The 19,914-nt window shown below is 39.7% G+C and overlaps 1 protein-coding gene and 1 non-coding gene across 16 annotated transcripts in view; both read left to right on the forward strand.

The window, feature by feature from the left end:
- Nucleotides 1-616: 616 nt before the first annotated feature.
- LOC122475127 (aminopeptidase O (putative)) overlaps nucleotides 617-19,914 on the forward strand; it is a 343,878-nt gene continuing 324,580 nt past the window's right edge. For 4 of the 15 annotated variants that reach the window (XM_043566830.1, XM_043566833.1, XM_043566834.1 and 1 more), the window contains exon 1: nucleotides 617-716. The gene's annotated coding sequence lies outside the window, so the exon portion shown is untranslated. The remainder of the gene's footprint in view (nucleotides 717-19,914) is intronic. The other 11 variants (XR_006295098.1, XM_043566831.1, XM_043566828.1 and 8 more) reach the window with 4 other exon arrangements.
- Nucleotides 9,931-10,075, forward strand: LOC122475538. The gene has a single exon (XR_006295224.1). It is a non-coding gene; the product is annotated as a U4 spliceosomal RNA (small nuclear RNA).

The raw sequence follows: 19,914 nt of genomic DNA on the forward strand, positions 1-19,914 counted from the left end.
CATTTTATTCCCTCCTCATAGCTTGCGAACATGTCAACACTTCTCTTGGTTGTTCTTCCTCCAGATCTTGACAGAGCTGGCTTCTTCTCAGTTCAACAAGTCTCTACAGAGTTACTTCCTTAACATCTCAAACTAATAGGGCACTCTCTGTCCTTCAGTTTCTGCGGCAACTTTTTCCCTCCACACACTTCTGATCTCTACGAATGCATGTAGATTTGTTGAGTTACTCAATATGTACTTTCTCAACTAGAAAGGAATCTCCACAAAGAGATTACTGTTTTGTGCACTGCCGTACCCCAGACTGCTTGCCGGGCACATAGTTGGATTTTAATAAATTGTGGTGGAGTGAATATGTACACTACACTCATATATAACAGAGGCCGAAAAAACATAAGGAAAAAAAGTGCACTACTGTAATTCAGTAACTTCTCCTTTCCTAAATACTTGTAAGACTTTGCAATTAGAAATAATCGAGAAACAAGGGCAACCCCACACTTCCCAAAACCAGCCGAACATTCCCTACCAGCCCACGCTCGCCGCAGCTCTGCGCTTGCGCAGACCTCCCCTCGAAGACTCCGCCCAGTCTTCCTGAAGGGGTGGGCCGGGCCGGCAGCGGACCGGGCGCGCGTGGATGACGTCACTCGACGCGGCCGGGGTAGCCCGTGGTAACCCAGAGTCTGCGGAAGTGGAGACCGGTGGGCAGGCGACTGAGACAGGTAACCTGTACGCTCCCAGTTGGGTCCTTGCCTTCCTCTCCTTTCGCGCCGCGATGGCGGCGGGGACAGCAGCATCCTGTTCTAGAGGCGACCGGGAACTCTCCTCAATCCTCATCTTCCGTCGGTGGGGTCCCTATCCCCTCTGAGTCGTCTCAGACTCCTGAGGCTGAACCCGTCCTGGGGACTTGGGCTGAGCTGCCACTTCTCTCCGCCTCAGCTCTTGGGGTGGCGATGGGCACTGACCTCTCCTCTCCCCACTGGCACAGACCCTTCTTCAGCCTGCATTTGTCTCCTTCTTTTGCCTCCAGGCCCACTTCACCACCCCCCCCCCCCCCCCCGCTCCTAGCTCCACAGGACTCATCTCCAGTCGTGTTTAAGGAGACAAAAACAGTTTACAGTTCTCTTAATTTCCACTTGCAGTGAAGCCCAACCACCTTCCCTGCCCCCCAACCCTGTACCACCCCCAACACCCGCCCCAAGAATCCTTACTGAGATCACCAAGCTTTGAATTTGGGTGTCCCTAAAGAGCATTCTTTCTGTTAGTCAGTTTTACTCCTTAACGCAGGTATTTGTTGAATAAGGGAATGGCGAAGGAATGTGAAAATCTAGTGTGATAATAAATGATCCACATGGGATCCAATCAACTGCTGAGATGGATGGAACAGTTACAGCATCTCATTAAAATATTCCTTATTCCTAGTTTTCTTTTTGGTTTTCAAGCGGTGGTGACAAGTACCTTTGCAAAGTTAGTCAGCAAAATAAGTATCAGAACCCCACTGGGAATGTGTAGACAGCAAAAAATAAAAAAAAAAATTCATATTGTTGATAGTGGGACACCGGTTGTTACAAAACCAACCAGAATAGATATGGGAGGAAAGGCAGGATTCTGAAATCTATGATCTGGTGATGGTTTGGTTTTGTGTTTGTCTTTAAGTATGTTCCATTTTTGAATAGGGCATATCTTCATATAATTTTGAGAAGCCTGCCAATTACTTGCTAATTGGTAAGATTAGATTCTTCTAATATTCAGGGGGCAAAGTAGAATAAGGTTATAGAATAATAATAGTCACTCATTGTTAACCATCTGCTGTGTCTCAGGGACTTCATTTGACACTTTGCATATGTTTTCTTCTTAGCTCACACAACAACCTTGTGTGAGTTAGGAATTACTAATCCTAAATTTACAGAGAAGGAAACGAGCTCAGGTATGTGAGGTTAACTTGCCAAAAACTCTAACTAAATGCTGGAGCCAGGCTTTAAGTTCAGGTCCGTGTATGACTTCAAAGCATATACCTTTTTTTTGTTTGTTTGTTTTTAAATGACTCTACTATAAATGATAAAATTCCAGCCTTTTCACAGTAGTCACATCTAATTGTGTGAGTTTATTCACTCATCTATCTAAATGATTTGACACTTTGTAATATCTTTAGTATTAAGTTCTTATATACCTGGAATTAAAATGCCTGGAAAGCTTAATTTATGATTCCCCCAGACATACATACACACACACACACACACACACACACACACACACACACACTCCTTAAGAATGAGATAAGTGGGAAGCAAGATTGCTCAGTACAACCCTTCTTCCTTCTTTTTAGACCCCTCAGGGAATGTGTAATTCATGATTTTGGAAAGTTTTACCCCTTTAAGAATTGAAAATCCTATCGACTGTTTTGGATAGAAAAATTTTTAATGTCCTAAACAATTCCTTGCCTTCTTAAATACTAAGTATACTGATGTATTTTAATCTTTTCTTAATGTCTTAGAGCAGTCATTTTATTTATTTATTCTTTAATATTTATTTATTTTGGAGAGAGTTCAAGCAGGGGAGGGGCACAGTGAGGGGGACAGAGGATCTGAAGTGGGCTCTGTGCTAACAACAGAGAGCCCAATGTGGGACTTGAACTCACAAACCATGAGATCATGACCTGAGCTGAAGTCTGACGTTCAACTAACTGAACCACCCTGATGCTGCTCAGAGCAGTCATTTTATTTTTTTAATTAAAAATTTTTAAATTTATTTTTTATTTTTATTTATTTATAATATAATTTATTGTCAAATTGGCTAACATACAGTGTGTGAAACGTGCTTTTGGTTTTTGGGGTAGATTCCTGTGGTTCATCGTTTACATGCAACATCCAGTGCTCATCCCAAGTGCCCTCTTACTGTCCTGTGTTATAATTTGGTAATTTCTTCAGAGATTTTATTATATTTGACCACCCAAACTGCTTTGCATTTGGAGTTTACCTATACTTTATGTATTCCATTCCTCACTGTCACCAAGAGATAGTAAACCATAGTGATTAACCATAGGGATGAGGTTGGGGGGAGCGTGGGGTGGCTCCTGGGTGGCTGTCATGATCTCACGGTTTGTGAGTTAAGGCCCCTCGTTGGGCTCTGCGCTGGCTGCGTGGAGCCTGCTTGGGATTTTTTTCTGCCTCTGCCTCTCCCTCTGCCCTTTGCCTTCTCTCTCTCTCTCTCTCTCTCTCTCTCTCTCTCTCTCTCTCAAAATAAATAAATAAACATTAAAAAATAAAAAACATTCAGGGACTGGGGAACCACACTTCCATTATTCAGGTCCTAGCTCTGTCACTTACTAGCAGCTCAGTGAGCCCAGACAGGACAGTTGACCCCTCTACACCTCAATTTGCTCATTTGTAAAATGGGAATAATAAGATACTTTTTATCAGAAGATGTTGTGAGGATAAAGTGAGTTAGTTTATGAAAAGAGCTTAGAACAAATCAGGCATATTGGAAGAGCCATGTAAGTGTTTGCTAATATTATTAGTCTAGTTTGGGCCTTAGGTTCTTTGAAAATTGCATTCTAGTTCTCTGGAAATTGTTATTCTTTGAATGATATTTGATATATAATATTTATGAGTTTACTGGAGAATTAAATTATCCTAACTAGAGTGCCTTAACCTTAGCCATTCTGGGAAAATGCTAATTTATTAAATTTACTTTCATTTTGTCTTTGAAATGCAATATGCTTTTTGGTTGCACTGTTTGGAGTGAAGACTTCAAATATTTCATGTTATTATATGTATCAAAATAATAGACTTTTAATTTCTGTTTTGAATTTGGGGGATATTTCAGTGGTTTAAATTATGGTTTACCAATATATGGGAACCCACTCTACTTTTGAATTGAATACCAGTTGATTTATACATCTGTTTATTGTGCTCTGCACAGGTATGCTGTTGCTCTCATGTTATGATTCTATGTGGATAAATACCTCCTCATAGAACTACCATTATGCATTGGTCACATATAAAGCTACCTTCTCAGTGTAATTCTCTTTTTTCTGTCTTCAATGAGCTAAAAAAAATTGACTATAAGCAAAATGAAATAATGTTCCTTATTGAATTTACAAAGTGTGTACCCATTTTCAAGCATGTATTTTAAACCAAGTTCAAGCTAGGAGTTGATATTGACTCCTTTGGTATCCCTAGTCAGGAACTTGAGAATAAGTGATCTACTTTTTTAATTTTAGTACCATTAAAGCTGATACTCATGTTAAAACTTTCTGTTGAAAATGTAGGTTGTATGTTTTAAAGATTTTGATTGTGGTGAAATATTCATGATATAAAATTAACTATTTTAACCATTTTTAAGCATATAATTCATTGCAATTAAGCACATTTGTAGTATTGTTTAATTATCACCATTATCCATGTCCATATTTTTTTCATCATTCCAAACAGAAACTCTATACCCATGAAAAAATGATTCCCTATTCCCCTCTCCCCCTCCCCCCAGCCCCTGGTAACCTCTATTCTACTTTCTGTTTCTATGAATTTACCTATTCTAGGTGGAGTCATACACTATCCTTTTGTATCTGGTTTATTTCACTTCATATATTTTCAGTGTTCACCCATGTTGTAGTAGAGTTCATCTATGTGGTAGCATCTATCAGAATTTCATTCCTTTTATGGCTGAGTAACATTCCATTGTATGTGTATAGCATATACTATACTTTTGATGCATATTGAATCATGCTATTATAGACTTCTCATTCCATATAGTATGAATTTAATACTTGGTGATTTGGTTTGTGAACTTCTAGAGGATAGGAATGGAAATACTTGAAATAATGTTATTGAACAGTAAACAAAATGCCTGTTAATAGTGTTAAACTGGAGCTTGAGCATGCATTATAGTGTAATTTTTCTTCTCACCTGTTATTTAGTCTAAATATAATAAGGGAAATAATAATCATGATAACATTACATAGTATTTCTATAGTGTTTACAGCATGCCTGGCATTATTCCAAGCACTTTACCTGTGAAGTAGGTACTATCACCATTCTCTTTTATAGATGAAGAAACCAGGCACAGAGAAAAGTAATTGAATTGTTAAAATTGCAAGGCTGGCAAAGTGGTGAAATTGGGATTTGAACTCAGGCTGGGTGGCTCCAGAGTTGATTTATCCTATGTTTTGTGTTGACATTTGGCTCACTACCAGTTTTGCAAGGTAAATTCTCTTGCCTGCCACACTCTTCCTCTACCTTCTCTTTTTATACCATTTTTAAAATAGAACATTACTTCTGAGCTCAGTAGGTAACAGAAGAGCCTCTGAGCCCAAATTGTCAAAAGGATGACAGGTGCTTCTTCTTTGGCTGGGCGATAACATTTGAATGGCATTCAAACTGCATTTTCAAAGCTTAGTTCATATTATCTTTCTCTGAGAGCCTGTCTTTGAAAAAACAGATTTTGAAACGTTTTAAGATCTCATATTGCATATATATTTTGTTGGCATTTGACTTTAGATGTCGCACAATTCCCGCACTCTTTTTCTGTGTGTAAAAAGAGTTTTTTGTTTATAACGTTACTGTCAGGATGGTTTATGGCACATTCATTTTGTTGCTAACTCATTACTCTGCATGGTTTGATTCCTGAAGAAATTATCTTCAGATAACATTTTTATATATATAATCAATTTCATTATAATTTTTTCTTGGCTTTTTCCTTTGTTTACATTTTATTTCTTTGACACTTGCAGTTGAAGGTTTGGTTTTTGAAACTGATGGGAATTGGGATATGCTTGATAGATTTTGGCAGCAAAAGAGAGATATATCAGCCTATTTCATTTGCAGTAATAATGTTTTGCATATGTAGCAAGTATGGTGCATATTTGGAGGTATCAACTGTCTGTCTGAGTAATGTCTGGCAGAAATAGAATTATAGAATGAATGTTAAGGCTGCAAAGGGTCCTTAGATATTTCTCTCATACCCTTCATTCAGCAGTTGGGAATCTGAAGCCTGGGATGCTTAAATGATTTCCCTATATTCAAATGGTATTAGAATCCATTTTTTAAAAAAGAGTTCCAATGTTCTGTGTTCTTTTTAATCATACCTCATTGTATGTATGTAGCATCCTTACTTGTAAGAGGGACTCCCATTTTTACTCATATATACTTAATCTTATAATACGTTCTAGGTGAGAGAGAATGACTTGAATTGGATAGGTTGCCAAGAGAATGAATTGATATGATGGATTCAAGAGATATTCAAGTTAAATCAGTAAGACTTTGCAATTGTTTACGTGTGGCTGAGAGTAAGAAATCTGGGGTACTTGGGTTACTGAGTAGATAGTGGTGTTGTTCACTAGGAAAACTTAGAGGAGATCAGGACTGGGTGTATGAGGTCAGAGTGAATAGAGCATGGATTGCACATGAGAAAAACTGAAGCTAGAGCTGGAGGACACACCAGCATCTACGAAGGGGGAGAAGGAAGCACCAAATTGGCAGGAAGGGATAGAGGAGAATAGTATCACAAATACCAAAAGAGGAGAGAAGTTTAAGGAGGGTACGGTCATGTGTGTTAATGCTCCAGAATTCAGGACTGGAAGAACCTACTGCAGTTGATAAATAGGAAGTCATTTGCCTCCACTGTGGAATTTTTGTGGCACGGTAGGATGTAAGCAGTGGACTGGAAGGGAGACGGAATAATGGGGGTGGGGAGTGAAGACAGTCCTTTTTAGGAATTTGGCTGTGAGGGGAGAGAGAGAGAAGAGCTGGAGGGGAATGTGGGAGTAAGGAAGGGTTTTTGTTCATGTCCCCCCCCCCCCCCAAGAAGAGATTGGAACAATCACTTATTTCTGAGATGTAAAGGGTGGAGAGAGAGAGGATGAAGTTGAGGGAGGGGCCTTAGGGGCTGGATGATTGATGAAGCAGGGTTCCAGAGAAGGCCAGTGGGAGAGGATGTCACAGGCTGTGATCGGGGAGTCCTGGGACAGGAAGGACACTTACTCCACCTTCCTGGAAGGGACTGCTTGGGAAAGGGTGGGGATAAATGTGAATAAGTTTGTAGGTGGGGAGGGAATATGGGAAAATTCTTGTCTGATGGTAGCAAACTTTCCTAAATGAAGCAGGTAAATTTGCTGATATTGAGTGCTGATTCGGTGGAGGATTGGGGATAGAGGTAAAAGTTTAGAGTAGTCACTGAGGGGAAAGAACAGGAGTTGAGGGGGCAACTAGAGAGAGACACATGAAAGGTTGCCTGCCTGGTAATGCTGGGGGTCTCATTGAGGTTGGAATCTGTGAATATGTAGCATCCACCTTTTGCATGGTCGTGTGATATTTATTTAATTATTTCTTTAGCTTTGGTTGAGTTCAGTACACTGACTTTAGAAGTAGAAAACTTGGGTGTTCAGTTGGTTGAAAGGTTTTATAGAATAGGTATCAGAAGGATGAAAGAGCAAGAGAATTGAGGTTAAAATGTTCTAAGAGTGATTGAAGAAAGGAACCACATTATCTAAAGAAGACCACAGAGTAGAGATTCTCAACTTCAGAAATGTAGAAGCTGTGGGGCTGTTTTGTGCGGTGTAGGATGTTTAGCCTTCTTGGCCTCTACCTACTATATGCCTTCCCCTCTAGTTGTGACCATCAAAAATGTCTCCAAACATTGCCAGATACCCTCTGAGGGGCAAAATCACTCCCCGATTGGAGCCTCTGTCCTAGAACCAGAGGGAACAGATGCATTGAAGATAATGGAAAAGCTGAGGGACTGGAGTTTCAATATAATAAGAGTTGGTGAATAATTGAGAGAAAGAATAGGGAGAATAGGAGGCCATGCTCTGATATAAGATTATGGAAATGAAGTATTTAAGTGATGGAACTGTTCCAAGTAGTGAAAATGTCAAGAATGGACCATTGGTTCACCGAATGGAGTGAAGGCAAAGGTTGTTGGCACTGAGTAGGTAATTTGGGGAGAGAGAGAAAGCCTATAGTTACGGAACAAGCTGGGAAAGCAGCTGCCAGAATTGATTTTTTGGATGTTTGTTTCTTTACTCTATCCATTAAGTGTTTCTCAGTTCTTTTTCTAACATTATCAATTCCCTGACCATGAACCTTCCTTCTGTAGTGTTTTAAAAAGTCATGGTGGGGGCGGGGGGGGGGGGCACGTGGGTGGCTCAGTATCCGACTTCAGCTCAGATCATGATCTCATGGTTTGTGGGTTCTGGCCCCTCATCAGGCTCTGTGCTGACAGCTTAGAGCCTGGAACCTACTTCAGATTCTGTCTCCTTCTCTCTCTGCCCCTCCACAGCTCATGCTCTGTCTCTCTCTCTGTCTTTCAAAAATGAATAATATAAAAAAAAATATTTTTTAAAAAGTCATGGAATTTATTCAGCTTGGTTTTTGTAGTATTTTTTAGGTGAGGAGTTCTTTTTTGTTTCTTTTTCAATATTTTCTTGATCTGATTTTGTGATCCTTTACTTATAACTATATTACTTTTCAATAAGCCCAGGTTCTGTGCTGTGTGACCTAATTTCAGGGTATTTCTTTTGCATTTGGGCACCTCATTATGAAGTCTGCTATCTTTGGCAGAAGAACATATTCTTAAATCTTACAACCTCTTAGAGATGTTCTTCTTTTCCCTTGCCTTCCCCCACCCCATTGTTTTCTCTTTTGCTCTTTATTATTTTATATTTATTATTTAAAAAATTTTTTTAATGTTTATTTTTGAGAGAGAGAGAGAGGGACACAGAATGTGAGCAGGGGAGGGGCAGAGAGAGAGGGAGACACAGAATCTGAAGCAGGCTCCAGGCTCTGAGCTGTCAGCACAGATCCCTACGTGGGGCGCGAACCCACAAGCTGTGAGATCATGACCTGAGCCGAAGTCGGACACCCAACCGACTGAGCCACCCAGGCGCCCCTGTTTCATATTTATTTTTAAGCTGTGATTATATGTATGTGTGGTGTTGATTGAGAAGTAATTACAGTGGACTCAGTAAGCTGGACATATTCATGGAATATACCTTTAGATGCTTTTTCCTATGTAATAATGCTTACTTTGCATTATTCATCAAGAAAGAGTGCAATAACTCCCACCTCTTTTACAAGGCATTAAAAAAAAACTTATCCACAGATATCAGCTGATGTAGGTTTTATTGTAATATCCCAAGTATTGTCTTGCCAAATAGGAAGTAAGTAGGTGGCATTAAAAGCCTTGACATTTTTACTTGATTCTTACATGAATTATTTTTTGTGAGTGCTGATCTATTTGATCAGTATTATACTATATTTGATCTAGTATAATAAGTAGCTCTGTCTAGGAATATCCTATTATGGCTAAATCGCCTAATGGTGATGAAGTGATTTTTTATGACCTTATTTCTATACTTAAATATGAGGATTTCCAAGAAAAAGATTAATCTGTTACTTCAATAAAGAACGATGACCGGTTTTTCTTGAGGACTTAATTTTGGTATTTAGGATCTAACACCTCAAAGGAGAAATGAGTTGTTCTCTCCAAACCACGAAAATGGACATTCATCCTAAGTACAAAAGCAGGCCAGAAACATTTTATTGCAGAAGTTGTGCTTTAAAAAGCAGCAGCATTACATCCCCATCGGTTGTTCTCTAGCGGTGGATGACACTTGACGATTTTTGTGCTCAGTCTGCAACCACACTCAGTATTGGACAAATATAAGATTCTTCAGTGATGGCATTCGAACACACGTATGCCCAAGGACTTTGTTGTTAGTAACAAATCATTTTGATTCTGAACATGGTTTAATGACTTTTCTAATAGAGTGTTTTAGGTTCTGGAAATATCATGGTCATAGAATATGTTTTGTTTAGTCATTTTCTTACAATGATTTAAGAAAGTCATATTTTTCACACTCCTTGGTAAATTGTTAATGTTATGCAGTATTTGCAGCATTTAACCAGTTTATGGCTAACATTTTAAAAATATCCTTCCAGCTTTGCGCAGTGGCAGTATCGTAGCCAATGAGGTTTATCTGAGGCGCGATTATTGCTAATTGAAAACTTTCCTAAAAATATCCTTCCCTGTTGGGGCACCTCGGTGGTTCAGTTGGTTGAGCATTTGACTTTGGCTCAGGTCATGATCTCGCAGATTGTGGGTTCGAGCCCCGTGTCTGGCTCTGTGCTGACAGCTCAGAGCCTGGAGCCTGCTTTGGCTCCTTCTCTCTCTGCCCCTAACCCACTTGGATTCTGTCAGTGTCTGTCTCAAAAATAAATAAACATTAAAAAAATTTTTTTTTTAATATCCTTCCCTGTTGCTATTGTTCTGTATCATTCTCCAGGTCTACACTTTTTCCTTAAGCATATATCGAAGTCTCAAAGAAAAATAAATTGTTTTTTTTAATTCTTTTTTTTTAACGTTTATTTATTATTGCAAAACGGAGAGAAACAGAGCAAGAGCATGGGAGGGGCAGAGAGAAGGGGAGACACAGAATCTGAGGCAGACTCCAGGCTCTGAGCTGTCAGCACAGAGCCCGACGCAGGACTTGAACTCACAAACCGCAAGATCATTGACCTGAGCCGAAGTTGGATGCTTAACTGAGCCACCAACTGAGCCCTGAAAAATAAACTGTTTAACCTGCCTTTTAAATCATCCTAATTAATTTTAACATGGTCTCCAATTACATATGTTCAGTTGTATATTCAAATTGAAAAGATAGTGGAGATCCTGGAGATCTTCTAAGATATTGAAGCTATATCAAATATGTTTTCTTTCTTATCTTTCTCCCAAATGCTTTTCAGTTTCTAGGAATTAGTTGAAATCTCTTTTCTTGGGAAGGATGAACTGCATATATGTTCAGTTCACCACTGAGACCGTGATAATCACTAGGAGTATATTTTAAACCTCAGTGAGATGGATTTGAAAGCCATTTACAGAGAATGGGACACCTATTTGTAGTGTGTAAATTGTGGACCTATCTCTCAATGGAGAAATCTGTTATATATTTATTCCCATGGAAGAGCAGAGTGTAAATATTGAGATCTGAATGCTATTTCTAAAGAATCTAATTTTGTCAAATTTTGCCTTTGGGTACAGTACTCGTTTCCTTGTCCTTGGTTGTCTGTAGCTGTAGCCCTGTGACAATCACCAAATAAATCACTAAGTAGAGGGAGTCTGTCTTGATTTCTGGCTAAAGGAAATGTAGTTTCCTAAGAGGAACAGAGTGACCTCTTGCCCTTCCTACAGCTTTCCTGCTGTAGGAAGTATGGTTTCCTATAGAGGACAGAAGGTTGTCCACGCAGGGTAGGAAGTGGGGGCTGTAAGGTCAGACAGAGTCCAGGAAGTAGGGGAGGGATGTGAAGGGTATTTATCCCTGCAGATGCCAAGAAAGGACAAACTTTTCACCCATACTACAAGTTCTGAATGATGGAAACTTCTTGAAGATACTGAGAAGAGTCTTACACAAGAAGCCCTATGGAAAGTGGTTAGAGAATTTGCCAAGTGGAGCCATTTTTTAGCATCATTGAACTCCACAGTGAATCCTAAACAGTGTTGATTGGGAAGAGACCAGAGTTAGATTAAGCCAGTGGTTCTCAAAGTCTGGTTGCTAGACCAGCAGCATCAATATGGAATTTGTTAGAAATGCACATTCTTGGAGCTCACTAGTTGGTATTTTAACGAGATCTTATTATTTTTTTTTTTTTTAAGTTTCTTTATTTTGAGTAAGAGCACATGAGCAGGGCAAGGGCAGAGAGAGGGAGAGAGACAACCCCAAGTAGGTTCTGTGCTGTCCTTGCAGAGCATGACACGGGGCTTGACCCCACCATGATCATGAGATCATGACCTATGCCAAAATCAAGAGTCAGATGCTTAATGGATTGAGCCACCCAGGTGCCCCGCACCAGATCATTCTTATGCATGTGATCCTCAGCCTACGCTTTGAGAAACACTGTGCTAGATCTTTGAGAAAAGCAGTAATTTATTGGATTACAATTTTATCCTTGAGGAGTTCTAAGATACAGATGTGTTCCTGAATTGCTGAAGATATTTACAGATATGAATCTTAATTGCTAGCAGTGAAGCTCTCTGAATATTTAATACTCACTGGTAAATTGTATAGAGATGCTTGGGATAAAGTTCTAGAAATCATGAGTTTCCTTCCTAGGTTAAAGATGCCCCCCAAAGGCCAGTTGGACAGTATAACATTATAACACAAAACCAGTCAGATTTAAAAATTTGTTGTTATATAGTTCATGTTTTCCAAATAGTCTTTAGGAAGCCTATGTTTATAGTTATGGGGCTACATATTAAAACTTTATACAGAAAAGGAATGGATTTAATTGAGAAAATACTGGAAAAGTATATCTTTTTGCAGTCTCCAAGCCATGTGTTAGAAGCCAAAAAGGGATCAATAGTATTAAGAAAATACTGTGTCAGTGTGCCTATAGGCTAGTACCCTAAGTTCACTGTTGGGGCAGGAGTAGATTTATCTAAAATGATGTATGATTTTTTACTGCATAGAATTATATAAAAATTATTTTATCTAGTTACCAGAAAAATGATTCAAGAACAAAAATTGGGGCAGGAAGCATCTCTCTCTCTCTCTCTCTCTCTCTCTCTCTCTCTCTCTCTCACCCTGCCCTCTTCCCTCTCCCAGTTCTCTTTGGAGACAGCCTCAGTTACCAGCTTTCTCTATGCCTCACTACCTAGGACTCAGTTAGGGCTTCTTGAAATGAATAAGAATAAAGGCAGTGACTTGTAATTGTGTCACCTACTTAGGATAGATAACTACAAAAAGAGGTAGTCCTCTTTGCAGTGTGAAAAGGAAGTGAAAAAAAAAAGTGGTTAAATATCCAGTGTCTTCAGGGTGTTTTTTTTTTTGAGGGGTGTGAGGGCATGGTATCATGACATCCCCCATCAGGAATGGGGGTAAGCTCCTTTCAGGAAGCTGTTTCAAACCACCTACAGTGCTAATATTTCAGAATGAAATCTAACCCATATTTCTTCTCGATGGGAGGAACAGGTGTGGTAGAGCCCAGACTCTTTCTTTGCCCTAGAGTACTACTTTAGGAGTGGGCCCTTCTGCAGGCTTTCAGTACTGGTGTTGGCAGGAAGGAAGCAGGATAAATAAAAAGCCCTGCCCACCTGTCCATTAGGCAGTCGGTCTTCTGCCAAGTTCAGCTCTGTTTGATAAGCAGAGCATGGCTGTAGCAAGAACCCAAGAATTTGTAAAGAGGACCTAGCATCCTTGTTCTTTCAGCTGCTTCCCTCATGGAGGCCTACTGCCTGCCATCTTTCTGTACCATCCACTCCAGTGTTACTCTCAAATACGTTTTCTTGGCTGAATGCCAGCCTTGTGGCTCCCACTGATAATGTGCCTTCATAGAGTAGGACAGTCCTAAATTTTGCTGCAAAGTGGCTTTTGAACATTCTGATTTCCTTAACAGTTTTTAAAGTGTAGATACAGATATGTTACCAGGCTCAGCTGATTTTTTAAAACCAGTGTTTTCTTGACTTGTGTGCAAGATGATTTAAAGTGGTACATGGATAAGCATCTTTTGAATTTTAATAGTTATGTGTCCATTTTAATATACGGTGGAAAATTGTAAATTAGCCAGTCAAACCCATGATTTCATGGATATTATAAAAGTTGAGTCAGGGGTAAAGTGGATTGAAGAAAAAGTATTTAATAAATAACAAGGTGGTATGAAGATGGCAAAAATACTGAAGGTGGTACATACACGACCGAAGTTTGGGAGATACTCAGGGCTTACACTTTTTGAAATAGTCTTTAAAGCAATATACAAAATAAATTCTGAGGTTGAAATGCCATGCCATGTTGGAAGATGTGCACTGGGTGTAGCATAGATCTTTAACTACAAGTTCCTATTCAAGTCAATGTACATCTCTTTTATTAAAAAAAATTTTTTTTAACATTTATTCATTTTTTGAGAGACAGAGAGAGACAGAGCATGAGTGGGGGAGGGGCAGAGAGAGAGGGAGACATGGGATCCGAAGAAGGATCCAGGCTCTGAACTGACAGCACAGAGCCCGACATGGGGCTCAAACTCACAGACTATGAGATCTTGACCTGAGCCGAAGTCGGATACTTAACCGACTGAGCCACCCAGGTGCCCCAATGTACATCTCTTTTAAATGGCCCTTTTAAAACATGAAGCTTATACTAATCCTTGCTAATATCATTGATACGTTTTTACTGAGTCTTTTCTAAATTATGTAAGATTTTCTATCTTTTGTAGGACATGGGTAAGAAAACCACTGTAAGACTTTGTTGAAACAGTTTGCTGTTCTTTTTTGCCACTTTTAAAAATAATAGCTTTGGGGCACCTGGCTGGCTCTATTGGTAGAGAATGCAACTTTTGATTTCCGGGTCATGAGTTCAAACCCTAAATTGGGTGTAGAGCCTACTTAAACAAAGAGCTTTGTTGAGATGTAATTTACATACCATAAAATTTAGCCTCTAAAACTGTATAATTCAGTGGCTTTTAGGATATTCACAGAGTTGTGCAGCCATCTCCTCTGTCTAATTTTCAGGTATTATCATCACTCCAAAAGATATTTTGGACTCCTAAACAATATTTTAAAATACCTGAGGTCTTTTGGGCACTTGGGTAGCTCAGTTGGTTAAGTGTCTGACTCTTGATCTTGACCCTGATCATGACCTCCCAGTTCATGGGTTCGAGCCCCATATTGGGCTCTGTGCTGACAGTGCAGAGCCTAGTTGGGATTCTCTTTCTTCTCTTTCTCTGCCCCGATCCCACTCTCACTCTCTCTTGAAATAAACTTTTAAAAAATTAAAAAAAAATAAATTGAAATACCTGGAATCTTTGAATAGCTACTAGATGACTCTGTCGGTGTGTTGTAGAGGAGCCTCGTGCAGTGAGTGGGAACTGAATTTTGAGTCTCTTGTTGTCATGGATTCAAGGAGTCTGTATCTGTCATCTGTTTTTGCTAGTAAAATGTATTTTCCTATGAGCCAGAGCAGTGACTTTTTCTCCGTAGCAGAATGTTCATTAATAAACTATTTTCACAATACCTCTTTAAGTACTGAGTTTCCAAAATAGTTTCTATTTAAAAATAGTGTTTTTCAACAATCCTAGAAGAGGAAATCTTACGGAAAAAGCTGATATTTTTGTCTATATTTTCTTTTCCGATTTCTTTATTTTTACCCTACTGAACTCTGTAACCCAGCTCTATTAATCTAGATCTTGTTTCCACTCTATGAATATTTATAGATAATAATAAACTATATTAATTCTGTTAATGGAGTTTGAAAAGTTTTGTTAACTTTTATCCTAGCACAAAAATTCCTGGGTGGTCTGATAAAACCCTCATCTTTATTAAATATTAAGCCAGTTCTTTTAATTAATTATTATTATTTTTTTTTGAGAGAGAGAGAGAGAAGGTGCAGTGAGGGGCAGAGAGAGAGAGAGAGAGAGAGAGAGAGAGAGAGAATCCCAAGAGGGGCAGAGAGGTAGAGAGAGAAGCGGGGCTCGCCCAAAGCAGTGCTCGAGTTCACCCACTGTGGGGCTCGAGGTCACCAACTGTGAGATCATGACCTGAGGTGAAGTTTGATGCTTAACCGACTGGGCCACCCAGGTGGCTTTTTATGTTTAAAGGCTGTATTAACTGAATTATGTCTATTAAAATGTTCAATAGTTATTTATCTTGGACCTGTAGTGTACAAAGCACTTCATGGAATAATAGCCCTTCCTTTTGCTTCTGCTGAAGTCCTACCTGATTTCAACCATTGTACTCAAATTCTGCAGTGAGGACAGCGAATGAATTTGAGCATGAGCTGGGATTATGAAGGTTTTAGAACCATTGTCGGGTGAGTAGCAGGTGAAAGAACTGAGCTTGGAAGAGAAGACTTGGGCAGTATCATGAGGGCTCTCCCAGCCATTCCGAGTTTGTCTTGTTCTGGAGAGTGGTGGGGGAAGTTGGCGTGAAAGATGCATATGTCAACAAGGCTGGTACTTCTGCCAGCTGAGGAGGCCTACAACATGGGTTTGTGTTCTTGTGTTCTAATTTCCATCCTTAAATACCTTTCCACCATCTTCCAGTTCCTAGAATATCTTGTCCAGTGTCTGATGGTAAGAATGGTTTCTGGACAGTATTTTGGCTATTCATGGATATATGGAATGTTACATTATTACATGAATGCATGACTTTATCTTCAACACATAGAATACAAACATGTAGCATTGTTTGGTATAATGCAGTTTTATGTAGTTGTGTTATTAGGTCAGGATTTAAATTTACTTTGCATTTGGTGTATGAGGAAGATTTTGTTGTTCCTTGAAATGTAGGATCTATAGAATAGTATAAACCCCCTTGCCCATAAACAACAGAATATGGTGTTGTTTAAGAGTGGTGGGGAAGACTCTGGTAACAGTGGGTGTCCATGTTTGTATGGGGATATGGGGATAGTTCTTGACCTGTTTCACTGTTGCTTGTGTCATTCAACTTACAGGGTTAGGATCCAATGAGCTTTGCTGCGCTTGAAATGGGTATTTTTGATCTAGGCTTGGACTGTACTTGAGGTAATACAGTGTAGTGCTGATCTGGGGTCTAGAGCCAGACCATAAGAATCTAAATTTCAACTATGGCATCTAATAACTGTGAACTTAGGGAAGTTATCTTAACCTCTCTGGGCTTCAGTTTACTCAGCTGTAAAATGGAGATAACGGACCTCACTGGATAGTGAGGAGTAAATGAAATTATGTATTTAATATGCCTTGCTTATCTCATAGCAAGCACCCAATAGATGTTAGATGCAGTTGCTAATTGTTATTCATACCAGGATATAAAGGTCAAGTTCCTTCTCAAAGATTTCTAAATAGTCCATATGAGTTCTGAATTGACTGAGTCCCCAAAGGAAAAAGACTCTGGTCTTCTTGGTCTTTCCAAGGACTTTTAGATTCATGTTGCTTGTTTGGGACCAACACATTCTAGGGAAGTTTTGGGTGAATGGCATTCTCCTGGCTGGCAATAATCTGGATATCTTCCACACTTTGTTCCTGGAACCTCTGAAACATGGAGCATTTGTGGGATGGGAGTTTCTCTGGCATTTTTTCAAAGTCCATGGCTGAATGTGCAGATACTCCAAAGAAATATTGCAAGAACACTTTGAAATATATCAGAGCACTTTGAAAAATTGTACCACCTTATGCTACAGGAGAAAAGCAGTATATTTGTCTCAAGGGAGATATAGTAAAGGACACAAAGAGTTTAAGTTAATAGGATGACAAAGTGTACTATGTCTAAATCTTCATGAGTGTCATAAAACTATACTCAATTTTATAAGATTGAGGTATTCATTCAACAAGTGTCGATTAAGCACTTATTCATACTGGTTAGCTTTGAGTGTTAGTTAGCTAGGAGAGTGTTAGGAAACCCGTTGGAGTCCTAGTTAGCTAGGAGAGTGTTAGGAAACCCCTTGGCTTTTATTGCTAAGACTGCTTCTCAAATCAAGGTAGGATCTTCATGCTCTTTTCCTGGTGGCAGGTTTCAGGGGCTTATCCTGGTTTTCTCTCTCAGAACTGCCTCCACCCACTCCTTTCCTGGGATTTTATTTTTCCCAAGACTGGCTGCAGATAGGCTACACTATCTTTAGCTTTCACCTTTCCTTGTTGCCCCTATGGTTATCTTCGGATCCTTGTGGGATTCAGGATTTTACTGCTCATCCTTATGGAAAAAATAGAAGGCGGCTAACAAATGCAGAGTCATTTAAAGATTTGGTGTTTTTACAATTATAATTACCAATTCAGTGCTAAGATAGTAACTGTTACAATTAAGAGTGAAAGACAATTAAAAAATAACTGGGGCTTCTTCTCTTTTCCTTATGCTGAACATGAAGCTCACCAAATATATTCTATTCTATATTATTTGTCTCTTCTACCCCCTTGAAAATCCTTTTTCTATCTCTTCTATCCCCAGTGAAAATCCTTCTTTCCAACAACACAGAGATTGATGGAATCAAGAGAGAGACTTAAGAATCCTCCCTGATATCAAGTATGTAGTTTGCATTCCCAAAGAGCTCCTGATAGGATGATAACATGTTTTAACATGGACCCGGCATTTGTTTTAATCAGGTATGATCAGGTGACAGACATGAGACGAGTTGTCTTTGAAAGAATAGTTTCTTATTTACAGTTCCCAAGAGGAGGGGGCATACCCCTAAGGCCACACATGGGAGCACCAGGGTTGGTCAGGAGGCAGAAGAGCAAGGGTAGAGCAGGAGCCTGAGCCTTTATTGTGGTTTCTGGGGAAGACCAGGCAGGGCAAAGTCAGCAGACTTAGGACTGGCTAGTTTGAGTCCTTTTGGAGGGGTCTGGGCTTTTGGGTGGTCCCTAGTCCTTGATAGCTTGCCCTGGGAAGAATTGGGGCTGGGGGAATATTGGCTTGGTGTGTGAGTATTAAAGGAGGTGGTTGGGAGCAACTTCTTACTCAACATGTCTCCAAAGGGAAGGGAAATAAAAGCAAAAATGAACTATTGGGACTTCATCAAGATAAAAAGCTTCTGCACTGCAAAGGAAACAATCAAAAAAATTAAAAGGCAGCCGACAGGATGGGAGAAGACACTTGCAAACATATCGGATAAAGGGTTATTATCCAAAGATCTATAAAAAACTAACCAAACTCAACACACGAAAAACAAATAATCCAGTGAAGAAATGGGCAGAAGACATGAATAGACACTTTTCCAAAGAAGACAGCCAGATGGCCAACTGACACATGAAAAAACGCTCAACATCACTCATCATCAGGGAAATACAAATCAAAACCACCTTGAGATACCACCTCACACCGGTCAGAGTGGCTAAAATTAACTCAGGAAACAGCAGATGCTAGTGAGGATGTGGAGAAATGAGAGAGCCCTCTTGCACTGTTGGGAATGCAAACTGGTGTAGCCGCTGTGGAAAACAGTGTGGAGATTCCTCAAAAAATTAAAAATAGAACTACCTTACAACCCAGCAATTGCACTATTAGGAATTTATCCAAAGGATACAGGAGTGCTGATTCATAGGGGCACGTATACCCCCAATGTTTATAGCAGCACTTTGAACAATAGCCAAATCATGGAAAGAGCCCAAATGTCCATCAACTGATGAATGGATAAAGAAGATGTGGTTTATATATATCCTGCCATTTGCAATGACGTGGATGGAACTGGAAGGTATTCTGCTGAGTGAAATAAGTCAGTCAGAGAAAGATATCCTATGTTTTCACTCATATGTGGAACTTGAGAAACTGAACAGAAGACCATGGGGGAAGAGAAGGGGAAATAAATAGTTTCAAACAGAGAGGGAGGCAAACCCATAAAAGACTCTTAAATACAGAGAACAAACTGAAGGTTGATGGGGGCTGGGGAGAGGGGAAAATGGGCGATGCGCACTGAGGAGGGCACTTGTTGGGATGAGCACTGGGTGTTGTATGTAAGCAATGAATCATGGGAATCTACCCCCGAAACCAAGAGCATACTGTATGCAATGTGTGTTAGCTAACTTGACCATAAATTATATTAAGAAAAATAAAATAAAGAGAAAATTAAAAAGATAAAAATAAAAAGAGGTGGTTGGGGATGTGAATTCTGGATTGGTTGATTTGCATATCGGCTAGCCCTGGAAAGACTTGTCTGTCTGGGGGCAGCAGGGCCCCAAGATGTCAAAGCATCATCAAATACAAAAAATGAAAACCATGATTAACAGATCCCCTGTCTGGTAGACCTGTGCTTTTATCACAGAAGGGACTCTTTCAGCAGCGTTTTACTGAGTGATACAAAACATGGTGACGTGGCTCCCTGACCTTCAGGAACTTACAGTCTAGCTTAATAGAGAAAGCCTGCACGCATCAGTGACTGGTCATGCAGGGCACAAGGTTATGTACTGGGGAGATCTCCAGAGTGTCCTGGAAGTTCAGTGGAAGGGGAGACAGAGTGTCCTGGAAGCAGTAGAG

The sequence above is a fragment of the Prionailurus bengalensis genome, chromosome D4, assembly GCF_016509475.1.
Source record: "Prionailurus bengalensis isolate Pbe53 chromosome D4, Fcat_Pben_1.1_paternal_pri, whole genome shotgun sequence".
NCBI classification, from domain to species: domain Eukaryota; kingdom Metazoa; phylum Chordata; class Mammalia; order Carnivora; family Felidae; genus Prionailurus; species Prionailurus bengalensis.